The sequence below is a fragment of the Eptesicus fuscus genome, chromosome 6 (genome assembly GCF_027574615.1).
Source record: "Eptesicus fuscus isolate TK198812 chromosome 6, DD_ASM_mEF_20220401, whole genome shotgun sequence".
Taxonomy (NCBI): Eukaryota; Metazoa; Chordata; class Mammalia; order Chiroptera; family Vespertilionidae; genus Eptesicus; species Eptesicus fuscus.
The window spans coordinates 43,631,395-43,645,541 of record NC_072478.1 but is presented as its reverse complement, the minus strand read 5'-3'; the positions used below and the strand labels follow the sequence as shown (position 1 = coordinate 43,645,541).

The window sequence follows — 14,147 nt, the reverse complement described above, 5'->3', positions numbered from 1 at the left end:
TACTGGGATTCTAGGATACAGACATTTATGTCAGTATTATAATACTGAATTAGTAAACTTAGACTTTATGTCTACCTCTCCTATTAATTGAATTGACCGGGTTACCTTAAATGAGTCACTTAATGTTTTTGTACTTCAATTCTTCCTTTTGAAAATCTAAATTAAGTTGACACACAGTATAAATAAGAGTTTTTTCTAATTCCTGGATCTTCAGGTATTTTGTATATACTTATACCATTGTTGATCTATCAAATGAATTCATAAATCAGTTAGGTTTCAGAAGACTCAGATGTGGAAAGGCAAATCCTGTTTACTTCTTCTTTGACTGTTATTCATTGCCTTCCCCCCTAAAATGCCAGTATTCTTAAACAAAACAAAATTATTGTTTCTTTATTCAAGTTATTTTTCAAGAATCATTTGAATTTGCTCATTGTGTTATTTTGAACAAATCATGCTTTTAGGCCCTTCCCCTAAATATTTTGTAAGCAAATATTGTCTTTTAGATTGAGTCTGTGGTCCTCCCTTTATTTTAGAATAATGATTGGTCTCTGAATCTCTCTAAAATTTAAACTAAGAGTATAATATTTCTCAAAAAGTATCCCAAATAAAATTAATAATAAAACATTTTATAGAATTTGCCTCCATTTTTATCATTAAAACACTAATTTAGGTTCTTGTGCTAATTTTAGGACAAGCAGATATTAGTAGAAAAAGGACTCATTATCAAGAATGATATTCAAATGAAAACATCAATTGATTGGCTTATTTTACTCATTCTGTAATGAGATGCTTGATTCTAATTATATATAACTTTAAAATAATTTATTCAATTGGTTTTATGTGAAGTTGGACATCTAATTTGATTGCTTACTGGAATCACCTGAGGGCTTAAAATTTGATGTATAGGTCTTTCCTCCAGATATTGTGTTCCAAGTGATTTGGTTTTGGTATTAGTTGTTAAATTAATTAAAACAAGGAGGCCATTAGATTGATGTGGCTCTAATGCCAAGAGGGCCTACATAACCCAAAATCTAAGCCTGTAAATGCCACAAGTTTATGAAATTAAAACCTAAGGACAACCAATCACAAGCCGCCAACTGGCCTTGAAGCTCTAGCCTGTCAATAATCTCATGTTTGGGGGTGAGTGGGCGGGACCAGGTGCAACAATGTCAGCGGCCTTGCTGCAGCGAGTCCTGCCTGGAGCCGCTGGGGGCACCTGAGGTCCCCCAGGCTGTGCCAGGTCAGGCCAGGCCAGGCCAGGCCGAGCTGGGCTCTGGTAAAGCCGCCCAGAAGGACAAGGCAACCCAGGCTGGGAAAGTGCAGAACTCAGCCAAGGGAAAAGTGCCCAAGGCAGCGCTGGCCAGGTTCCCGAAGTCAAGGCTACCTTGGGGTGACCCTGAAGTTGGTGACCAGTGCAAGAAGGACCATGCCTGAGCCCGTCACCCAGCAGATTGTGAGTCCCAACCGAGGCTGCAAAGGCCTGTGACCGGCCTGTGGCCCAGAAAAAAGCCAAGGGCACCCGTTCACGGAGGAAGACTTGCAGAAGTTCCAGCAGGAATCCTTCGGCAGCTGGGCTCCTGGGAGAGTACAATGGGAGAGACACTCGGCCCAGCTTCCTCCTCTGACCTCACAGCCACTGCTGGCCCCAGGACCCTGCCATGCACAGGGGGCTGGCCAGGCTGCAGCTGAAGCCAGGGGCAGGCTGAGTGGAGCTGATGAGCCAGAAGCCTGCGGAGGATTTAAACTCACAAGAGAGCTGAAACTGGAAGGCTTGGGAGGAGCTATTTACCTGCCCAAGAGGAATATTTCTGGGCCTCTGGGCTGTCTGCTGCTGAGAGGCCAATTCCTAGGTCCTCGGGGCCACACCTCTAGGACTAGGAGGAGGGCTGCTGGGTATGCTTCCAGGATCTAATAAATGTGGGCTCAAGGGGAGGGGTGTGGGGGTGCCATTATTTTACCTCCACCTTTTCTGTATGAAAGTCCTTCCCCTGACTCCTGTCAGTGGAGCTCTCCTAACCACTTGTGTTTTCGCACTGCCCAATTAGAATCATATTTTGCTCAAATAAATTCTTTAAATAATAATAAAAAAAGAGATCAGCTCAAACAATAACCTTCACTAAATAGGATAAGGTACCTGAGGATAAAGTAAGTATAAGACAGAGAGGAAACACTGCACTTACAACACTACCTGTAGCTACCATGAAGCTTCAGTATGTCAGGTTACATTTTATTCTTCTCATCTAGCAGATTTGACCTTGTAAAATAGAGTCTTGGATTGGCAGTGATGAAATCTTGCTAGGCCAGGGGTTATCTGACTAACCCTCTCCTGGCAACATTTTCTGTGTTATTGTAATAATGAGCAGAAATAAGCCTTTGGCCTTTTCTAATCAGTCTTTTGGCAATAGTATCACTCTATTACAGGAGAATAAAAGCATTTTTTAAAAAGACTCCAGTGTGATTTTTGTTTTAGAAATAGTTTTTAGAATCAATTTTTCTTTTAAGTGTAATGAAAAACTTTGCTTTTTAACATATATGTTGAACGTGTACAAGGGTCTGAGAGATCTTTGTTCTGGATAGATTTTGAAAAAAATTTTGGAGAAAGCTGGATTGGCTCTTATATAAACATAATTATTTAGAAAACACACCAAGTTCCTTCTTAGCCAATGATTAGTCAAAACATCACATCCTTTAATAAAAACAATAGCTGCTACTCTAGGAAATGAAAACAGGAAAGCTGGCCTAAGTCAGTGTTTCTATGATTACAAACGTCATCTGGGTGCTTTGTCCTGTGTAGTGTCCAGGGGACGAGTGTCCGGGGGATGAGTGTCATCTTATCTTCCAGCCTCCCGCAGGTTAACCAAGCAAGATAATCGTGACTGGTTCCCAATTTGGAGAAATTTGAGTTTAGTGTGAACTACAACTAAGGTTACCTCTGGAGGTGATGCTGACACCTTCTGATTGCAGAATTTACTCTAAGTTGCTTTAGTTTTGAAGAGGCTCAGGAAGGCTCAACATGATAACCTTTCAATATTTCTTTGAGAATAAAAAAATATTTTGCTAATCCTACAACAGTTTTAGAAATAATTCCAATATCATCAAAGACTTTCCATACTGAGTCAACTTCATAGATAATGTAACTAATTCATGCAATAAAATGGAAAATCTTTAAATAAAACCTGAAAAAGGGAAAATAGATGCAAGACAGGGAAGAAAGAGTGCAAGCAAAAAGGTCATGGTGTTCCATGTGGTTACTGAAATTGAGCAGTCAATTTTGTTTGAGCTTCCTGGTTTACAAAGAAAATGGGGAATAAGAAAATATGACATATGTCATCTATAGAGAGAAAACCCAAATTCTCAGGGAAATAGTCACATTATTCTCAGAAAAGAGAGATGAGTACAATTCAAATTTCATTGTCTGAGGGAGGAGAGCTTAATTGTATTCTTCATGTCCTTCATGTCAGTAAATTCCTTAAATCTTTAGAGGATGCCACTTTTGTGGAGACCTTTGGGAAGGTTGCTGGTCAATCTTATCCTGGCTCAGTGAATACAAAGTGTGTTATCAAATTTTTTCATCGAGATCTCATCATCAACCAGGTCTGAAGAAATGTGAGAAGTTAGAGTTATGTTAATACACCAGTTCTCAAATAATGCCACTACTATGTTACATACATCTCAGTTGGAGTCATTCCTGGAATAAAATGATATCCACATAAATCATGTGGATGCCTGTTGCTTTTAATTTATGTAGTATCTGTAGATTGTTTGGGGAGAAAATTAAGAAAAGAGTTTTCATCCCTAGCAGTGCCTCAGAATCTGCTGTGGGAAAATGTATAAATATTTCCATATGTGTTCCACAGAATCGGAATATTTAGGAATAAAGGTCTAGCATCAATATTTTAAAAACATTTTGCAGGTAACTTTGATGCAAATCCAGGGTTGAAAACAATAGCAACAGTGGTTGCTACTGTTTGCCAAAGAAAAGAGATATAGTGAGAAAGAGGTAGAGAAGGAGCGGGGAGAGGTGGAGGAGGATGATCAGGATCTTTGAACAACTACCTTAAAAGATGGGTACCAACTTTTATATTTTTTAATTGCTTCAGATATAGCTAATTCTTCATAAAAATGTCTTCATGTGCTGTTTAGAAAGACCATGGTATTTAAAAATTTAATAGTAATTATTTCTGTAAAACATTTAATTTAAAAAGACTTTTTAATATATTGAAGCTTTTATAATAACTTGACCCAGAATAGAAGTAAGCCCTGGCTACCTCTGTTTCATGCACTGATCTAATATATTTTCAAGTTTTTACCTTCTACTTACATTCAGTTGAGTCAAGAGGCCCTGACAATGTGTAATGGAGGTTACATGGGGCTGAGTTAAGTCAAAAGGACTTTCAGAAGTTTCCTGTTCACCATGCCTTGTTTCTGTAGTACCTATGACCAGAACAGATGGTCCCTGAAACACAAAGCTTGTACAAAATGCTACCTCAAACAAAGACCTCTGATGATTCTGTGGTACAGATAGGTTATTGATAATGAAATACCATTTTCAAAATTTGACAACTAGCTTATTTCTGAAGTTAGATTTCAGTTTATGCTTGTCATGAACTTTATTAGTGCTTCTTTCATATCCAAGCTGTGAAGCAGCAAGTGTTTTTCATTATATATATACACGTATATCTAAATAAATGCCTATATGTATATTTATTTAGAAAATAAACTGAAAAGGAAAATTTTAAAATATTTGTTGTAATTGCTTATGCATGAAAGGAACCATTGAAATCCAAAATTTTGTAGGTATAATGGATTCTAAGAAAATAGAGCAGATCACAAACACCAAATGGGGAAAGATATAGGGTATGAAACAGAAGCCCAGGGATAGGAAAAAAAGGGATGAATTAGTGATCGGTGTGGGAGGAGAGATGATGTCAGGATGCTCTGTTTGTCTTTACACTTGCATTTCGGAGCCATGTGGGAATACTGTGTGGGGTGCTTTGGTCTGGTTTAAAAGATGTGTCAGGGGGGAACAAGCATGCCGTATACATTCATTCCTCCCAGCTATATTTACCCCGCCATCCTGAAAAATATAGCCTGGAAAATTCTTATTCATTCTTTAAGGTACAGTTCAAAGCTGATGAGTTCTCTCTAGCTTTCGAGGTTTCTACCATCTCTCCATTCCACTTAATTTCCTCTTGTTCTTTTTACTTTCTCTAGCCATTTAAGTATGTCTGTTATAGCACTTTGAAGATATATTCAAATTGTTTTCTTTTTTAGATTATGACATCATTGAAGGTTAGGATTTAATCTTATGATTTTTAGTTTCTAAAATGCTTGAGATAAATTTGATTCTTAAAGTTTATACATGTTAATGAATCATGGTTGTTCTTTTATAGCATTGAATGTCCTGGCATGATGAATGCCTTAAGAGTGTGATAATGGCTAGATCAAAATCTTCAGTGCTTTAGTTTAAATTTTTGAAGTGATATTTAAAATATCTGAGTGCATTTAGTTTCTCCTATTCAAGTATCTAGAAATATTTGATACAGGTATGAATACAGGGTGGGCAAAAGTCAGTTTATAGTTGTTAGTACATGAAACACAAGAGTTTATTTTTGTATTATTATTTAGTAATTATTGTATTATTTTCCATATGGGAAACTGTAAACTTACCTTTGCCTTACCCTGTTTTTATCAACACATGTTTCATTCATTGCAAGTTTTTTTGACCATTCTGTGAAAATAATTGTAATTTTCAGGAAAGTCATAGAGAATAAAATCACAGTGTATAAAACTTTCATTGCTTACCCTTCATGAATTTTTCAATTAATCTGAGGAGTTTTCGTTCTACTTAACCTGAACTAAAATACGTTTCCTCATGCCTAATTCATGACAAAAGACTGTTTGAAAAATGATCCTGAGTTACTTTCCTTTGTTTTGATGATCTGTGATTTAAACATACTGTCTTTGTTGGCAAAGACTATAAGTGTGATTTGCTCTGTTATTTTAATAATAAAATTTATTGAATGTTTACTATTGGAGGCACTATGCTAATTTTCAAAAATTTATTTTAGAGAGGGAGGAAGGGGGAGAGAGAGAAACATGTATGTGAGAGAGAAACATTGATCTGTTGCCTCATGCACATGCCCAAATGGGAGGTGGAACCCACAACCTAGGTATGTGCCCAGACAGGGAATCAAACCTGAGACCTTAGGGTGTACATTACAATGTTCTAACCAACTGAGCCACACCAGCTGGGGCCACTATGCTACATTTTTAACCCAAACTACTGACTTTGATTCTCCATTTTGTGGGTGAGAAAACTATCACATAGGAAGGTTAGTAACATGCCTAACCTCACCCAACTGGCAAGTAAGTGAACAGTCCCCAAAGTCCGCATTCCTAGCCATTGGCTATTCTACCTCCGAAAAGGATAAATGAAAAATAGCTACTGAATTTGACTCAAAAAGTTGTTCAGTAAATTTTCTGGTTCTGCGTATGCAAATTCAAAGGTAGAGAGACTCAGAGGTTTCTTGGCAAATTATACAATTTCACAGGATTTTTAAATTACTATGCAGAGCATCAAGGAATCAGCCTCCATCTAACTGTGTGCTTGAAATTCCAATCCCTTGTGAAATGGCCGAAGATGTTTAAAATTGGAAGAAGCTTAAGTTGTATGGTTTTTCATGATCTCTTTTCCTGCCCCAGTCAGAATAATGATGTGAGTGAGGCTTAGGAGAACAAGAAGGTGCAGACCATTTCATAGCAACAGATACATTGCTGGGCAGTGTGTGTGTGTGTGTGTGTGTGTGTGTGTGTGTGTGTGTATGTGTGTACTTTTGAAGTCTATTTTTAATTGAAAACACTCCATGTTTAGTTCAAAACTGAAAATCAAGGCATGAATTTAACTTGAAAATGTTTATCCTATTTTGTTTTATAAAGGCTAATACATAGAGAGTTTCAGAGTTAGCCTCAGGTGTTTGGCGGGGGGCACACATTGCATATGTATATTTGTAATAAAAATTTTAGAATTATTTTTAATGACTAAAGTGATTTTTAAAACTTGGAAACAAAATCTCCTAGAACATTCAGATCCCAAAAGAGTTAATTGAACACATGGATATGGCCTTTTGGATTTTTGCAGATTAAATCTGAAAAGTAAGTTTTTGCTGTAAGGCCAAGGTAAGAAACTAATCAGACAATTAAACTGATGAACTATTTGAAAATATAGCATACATTTTCTTAAGGAAACAAAATAAAGTAACACACGGGCTGTAATGAATGTCCATTTATACTGCTCTTCTTTCTCTTTACTCTATAAATTTGTGCTATGTCAAACGAGAGAGAGAGAGAGAGAGAGAGAGAGAGAGAGAGAGAGAGAGAGAGAGAGACTGAAGGAGGTGAAGGATGTAGGGCACAAGCTATTGTAACACATTCTGCCTTTAGATCAGCATGATGCTTTGGGTGTGTGGTAAGCAGCTGTGAGAAAGATAAGTGATTTTCCACCTCCCAGGGGTCATGTCCTTGGGATAGAGAATGAACAGCAACTCCTGCTGTTGGCAGTAAAGTGGGCACTTGATTTCAAAGAATGCCCGAGATAATATGAAACCTACTAAAAGTAGGCCAGAATCCACTTCTCATATAATTATGTGGACTAAATTGGAGTACCCATTTATAGAAGAATTATTAAGCTCTATATAAGATGTTCTGTAATAATTAAACTTTGCTCTGTAAAATAAATTGAATTATGTTCTGTAATAATTAAAGTCATGCACCACTTAACAAAGTTTCCTTGGTCATTGATGTTTCTTAGAACACCACTGCTTTCTTTCTGTGTTTGAACCAAGTTCTGGTTGGAATGAAAGGCGTGGCCTCTGAGGCTATCGGTGCCCACGCTTATCTTACTGTGAGTCCCACTGAACTCTCACTTATCATTGGTTCTCTGGAATTTTGCCTCATGGGATATTTAAAAGCCGTGTATGAAAGGTGCAACAAGGAACAGCATACAGGCATATTGCTCCATTGTCCAGAAAGACTCAATTTACAAAATGCAAGTTCAAAGATAAAATTATTAAGAATTTCAAGACAGTAAATAATAGCAGAGCACTAAACTAAACATGGGACGCTTTTGAGCATAGTTATATGTGTAATCATCTCAGTTATATGGATATACTAAAAATAGGTGCAATTCATTATATGCACATTATAACCAAATAAGAAAGCAACAGAAAATTACACCTCCAGTCTTCAACTAAATCCAAAATTGCAAAAACTGTTTATACTTTATTAATTTAATTTTTCTGGTGACTAATCATATAGCAAACAAAATGGATTAGATATACCAGTTACCAGTCTCCTCCTCCATTTCCTCCCAGCACTATGACCTACTTCAATAGTTACTTAAAAGTAGCAAAACTATTACACAGTTACAGAGGGTAATTTTCTGTCTTGTTATATATATATATATACTTTTTTTTTTTTACAAAGAAAGCATAGTAACCCCTTTGAATAAATAGTACATGAAAAAGAGGATTGTAATGATCAGTCTACAATTTCCTAAACAACACATAACTGTTTGCTTCTTTTATGTCTCATGGAGTATGCAACGTGTCTGCAATTCCTGAAAATTTTACATTATTTTTTTCTATGACAGTATAAACTCACAGAAAGAAAAGGCTTTGACAGGGATCATGAAACTTTGCCTCAATGTATTCATTTGTCCTGGTGAAGGATGTATATTGAAAGACATTTCCCTCAGTGCCAACTGAATCACCTCACTGAGAAGGAATGAAGTTCAGTATGGTTGAGCCTTCTGTTCATACTAAGTTTTCACATCTATAATATGGTCAAGAGCTTTAACATACTTTCTTATGATTTTATTTTATCATTTTCCCAAACACTGATCTTCAGCAGGATGGTGAATTATTTTCACATTTGTCTGTAATACAGGAGCTATACTGCTTAATTACTTCTCATTTCATGGAGGCAATGCTGGTAGAGGTACTTTGTAAAGAGACATATGAATACATTTTTTCTACCTTAGTGCTGTTTTATTTGTTCAGAGCAAATGATACCATCACTTTGAATATTTGCTATATTTAAAAGGAAAAATCTTTTAAAGAAAATACTATAAATGAAAAAGATTTCAGGCATTCAATAATTTCTTTAAAGCTAATTGCAGTCCAACAAATTTCTCAGGGCCTTTCTTGAAAAAAAATATTTGTGTTGATTTCAGAGAGGAAGGGAGAGGGAGAGGGAGAGATGGAAGCATCAATGATAAGAGAGAATCATTGATTGGCTGCCTCCTGCATGCCCCCTACTGGGGATCGAGCCCACAACTTGGGGCATGTGCTCTGACCGGGAATTGAACCGGGACCTCTTGGTTCATAGGTCAATGCTCAACCAATGAGCCACACGGGCCAGTCTCAATGCCTTTCTGTGTAGCCTACATGAGGTAATTCTCAAGCTTAGGCTAAGAGGTACAGCCTTATAAGTCAAAAGCACTTATAAGCCTGTTGTACAGAAGAAGAGCACAAAACATAGAACACACTTTCTGAATCTCAAAAACCATTATTCAAACTATTATTTCCTGAATTACTATTACAGTTGACCTTTAGGGGTGCAGACCCCCAGCACAGTTGAAAATCCATGTATAACTTCGGACTCTCCAAAAACTTCAATCATCCTTGGTATCCCTGGGTGGATTGGGACATAGAGAATTAGAGCTGCAAGATTCCTTTGTGTCTCTCTGACCTCAAATAAATATGCATTACTAACCTTTACTCTCCAAATTAGTCTTTCATGACCATTTTAAAAAATATATATATTTTATTGATTTTTTTACAGAGAGGAAGGGAGCAAGATAGTCAGAAACACTGATGAGAAAGAAACATCGATCAGCTGCCTCCTGCACACCCCCTACTGGGAATGTGCCTGCAACCAAGGTACATGCCTTTGACCGGAATCGAATCTGGGACCCTTCAGTCCACAGGCCGATGCTCTATCCACTGAGCCAAACCATTTAGGGCTCATGGCCATTTTTAACATTATGGAATACATACAGAACTATCAAATTATAATGTACAACACACTGAAGTAAACTGGGAAAATCTATACATGTTTAGTGAAAAGATCATTACATTTATTTTATGTGGTATAAATATATACTTTGTAGATATTAAATATTGAATGTACTTAAAATGTCCAAATAAAATCTTTCGGGGCTTTTAATGAAAACCTTGTACTTGCTTCATTTTAATATTAGGTTTTATGCTTTCAATGCCTATATTTAATTCTTGATTAATAGTTTCGAGTGATCACCACCAAAGATAAATTTTGTTTAAATAAGTATGTGATTTAAAAAATTAAAATTATTTTATCAACCATTCAAGTAAAGAATTTTTAACAGTTGAAATTATATTTAAAGCCACTTTTCCTTTTCTTTCCTCAGAGATAAAACATTGAACTTATATTTAATGTTAATGGATTTTGAATGTACTTGAACTTTTCCATATCAGAATCTCAAAATAATGATGAGGCTCTAATAATGTGGGTGCAATTTTAGAGCCATCACCTGAGGTTAGTTTGAATCAGAAAAAGGGCAAATTAGCCACAAATCCACAAAACTATTACAAATAGGTGAAGGCAGAGATTCAGAGCCGCTGCATTAGTGGTGCCTGTCAAGAAATTTGTCGGTTTCCCTGCCTCCCCCCCCCCCATTACCATTCTAATCCCCTGCTAGCACATTTAGGTCTGCCTGCAGAGCCCCCTGGGCATCTGAGATGTGAACTCCAGAGGCTCTGCAGCCTTCTTGTCCATGACAGGCAGAAATGCTTGCTGCAGCTGGCTGTTCAAAGAGACACCCAGGTGGTGGAGTACCCCACACTGGTTAAGCACCTGGTGGGAAAGCAGAAGGACGAAACATAGCTCATCGTGCTCACTGCCTATAGCTGAGGGCTGCCGGGTCAGTCCTCACTCTGCTAGGGCCACCCCCTAAGATCCCTGGACAGAGATGCTTGTTATCTGAGGCAACTGATCTAGGAGCTCTCTGACGGTTACTGTTGCAGTCCTAGGCTTGGAGGATTAATATCTTAGGACACCTGAACCCCTTTCCAGGAAATAGACTTGCCAGGAGTTGAAAGGCACTGCTAGAGAGCTCTCTTTTAAATAAGGTCAAATGGGTTGAGTCAGACTGTCAAGGGATTTTTTTCCTCAGCTGGACTAGATAGTTTTAGATCTGTCTCAGGCTTTTCAACCTGAACCTGCAAAGTTAGATTTCCAACATCACTCTCCCTTGCTAGCGATGATGATCTCCTTCACAACTAAGACTAAATTTCACACCATGGAAATCATGGCTTTTATGATGTTCCCTGATACCTTTAACCAAATTGACCTTCTGCACATTCACACATACATTTCATCTCTGTTTAAACCGGACACCTGTGTGGTGGCTTGGCTGTGTCAATTCAGTTAAGCTGGAAACTGTAGTTCCCACAGTGAGTCTGATTGTGTGCCTCGTGAGGAACAGGTGTGAGAACTGGAAAGAAGTGAAGCTGTGGCCATTTTTCTTTGAAGATGGTCTTATTGGATGCTGAGATGAACGAATGTAAATGTGTCTGTAACTTTCAATCAGTCCCAACTCTTCTCTCTGCTTCGTGTCTAGCTCCTCTTCCAACCACTCACTCTGTTGACCAATATTAGCCCCTGGCCAACTGTCAGGTGCTTGGCCGTGGACTTCCAGATGTTCTGACTACACAAAAGCAACAGTTTCCTGTAGACCTCCCATGAGCTTCCCTTCCCAGGCCCCTTTGTTCTTCTGGACGAACCTGGTTTCCAGATTGATAGGTGGGTGTCTCCTCAGATCTTCCAGCTCCGCCTTCTGGATCATCTTTTCGCTCCTCTCACAACTGTGTGAGACTGTGTTCCTATGACAAATCCCTCTTCAACACATTCACAATGACTCTGCTGCCCTGCTTGAATCCTGTCTCATACATTTTGTTGTCCACATACTGCTCTTTCTCTAACTTTCTGGGCTCCATTCCTTTCCACAGCCCATGTCTTCCAGCAGAAATTCTTCTGCTCTCCATTCATGAGAGAAGAAATCTTACCCATCCTTTGAAAATTTATTTCCAATACCAATTCTTTCCTGAAGTTCTCCTGGTCATTCCAATTACAGATAACTTCTCTGTTGAACTCCTGCACATTTTTACTTTCTATGATTCTCCTCACTTATTTTTTTTAAAATCCTCACACAAGGATATTTCCCCATTGATTTTTAGAGAGAGTGGGAAGGGAGAGAGAGATGTGAGAGAGACATATCGACTGGTTGCCTTTCATATGGCTCTGACCAGGGCTGGGGATTGAGCCTACAACCACGGTATGTGCCCTTGACCGGAATCGAACCCAGGACCCTTCAGTCCACTGGCACTCTATCCACTGAGCAAAACTGGCCAGGGCTCCTCTCTCATTTTTATAGTAAGTCATTTAATTCTTCCTAATAGAAGATAGAACAGTGACTTAATCCTCTTGTACCCCAAGGCATTGTTTCTGTAACATACTTAACACTCAATAGATATTTGTGACTTGAATTGAATATAGATACAGAAATAAAATTCCTAAGAAGTTTAGTGATTAGTCCATGGTTATCATGGGAAGACAGTAAATCTGTCAAAAATATTTTAGGAAAATTTGGTATTACCCAATAGGCAAAGATCACTAATAAATTATAAACAACCACATTCTCTCAATGTCTTATTTCAGGACTGTTTTTATAACGTAGTACAGATAATACATTGTGTAGCATTTATTTTCCCTCTTCAAAAAGGATGCCAAAATTATTTTGCAACTAGGTTTTTGACCACTCAAATTAAAATGATTTAAAAGCTTTGTTGTTAAACCAGGAATTCATGTATTTTTTTCTGCAAATGAAAACTTACACAAAATTCCAAAATATAAACCTATCAATGGAGCAGCCTAGGTTGATGCATAGGCCAAACCTACTCTTCACTCACCCACCCGTGGCTTCTGGGGAGTTTAGGGCTCAAAGAAACTCAGTGCAAAAACTGCATTTTCACTTGTGAGGGTTAAATCTCATTGTGTAAAGACATGGCATGTTAGACATGCAGAATCCCAGGCGCCATCCTGAACCTACTGAATTCAAATGTGTCTTTTAGGAAGATTCCCAGGTGATTCTTATAGACGCCTGGGGGATATCAGTATAGGAAGGGACAAAACAAGAAATTGCATACAATAGACAGGGGCAAAAAGCTTGAATAAATTGTATGCAGAAGGGAGAATTGAGCTGGAATCTCTTCTCCTGTATGATTCTGGTCTAGGGTTGGCCACAAGAGAAACGTGCCCAGTATGTGGAAGGTAGAGGAAGCAGCTCTGATGACACTCAGAAGGTGCAGTGCCTTGTTGCAGGTGTCGATGCAGCTCATGCATAGGGCTGCTGATCTGGGTATCGACCCTTTGGGTGGGGCAGCAGCGAGGCCTGCATTGCAACTTGAGCTGCATTAGCCCATACTGCCTCTCCCCTTCAGCTTCTCCAAGACCTGGGCGAGGCATGAGGATAGCCTCCAGGGAAGGGCACCAGGTACCTCCACAGGTCTCTGGAGTTGCCATGTGGACAGAAGCATATTCCTGCTTCTCCTCACAGGTTCCTTTTGTCTTTGTGAGTGCTGGTTAGTCTTCATGGGTTCTAGTTTTTCCCTTGATTTGTCCAGCTTCACAGCCAGATTTCCCCCTCCCTCTGATCTAGCTGATCTTCAACTTTAGACTCACCACCAGTTACCCTCTTCTGGAGTTTCCTTTCCCCAGCTTCTTGCACAGTTGTTAAATATAGCTCCTAAAATGACTCCTTTATTTCCAATTAGTCATTGCAGTCCTGCTTTCCGGATCAACATTGGCTGACACTGATTCCACTAATGGTTGCCTGTGTCTTGATTTTAGGTGTGGCTCATTTCATATGTTACTTTATAGATCTTCTCTGTCATCTCAGCTGAAGGGTTTCTTGCCATATAAAGCAACATTTACAAATCCCAGGAATTGTAAAAAGGAGAATTACTTTTTCTAGGAAAACTTTTAAAATTTGATATGGTTAGAATAGCTTTTTTTTCTTTTTTTTTTTTTCGGTTTCTTGGTGATGCACA

The 14,147-nt window shown here is 38.3% G+C and overlaps 1 pseudogene; it reads left to right on the top strand.

Annotated features, from left to right (window-relative positions):
* The first annotated feature begins 1,166 nt into the window (after nt 1-1,166).
* Nucleotides 1,167-1,912, top strand: LOC129149240 (active regulator of SIRT1-like; annotated as a pseudogene).
* The last annotated feature ends 12,235 nt before the right edge of the window (nt 1,913-14,147 follow it).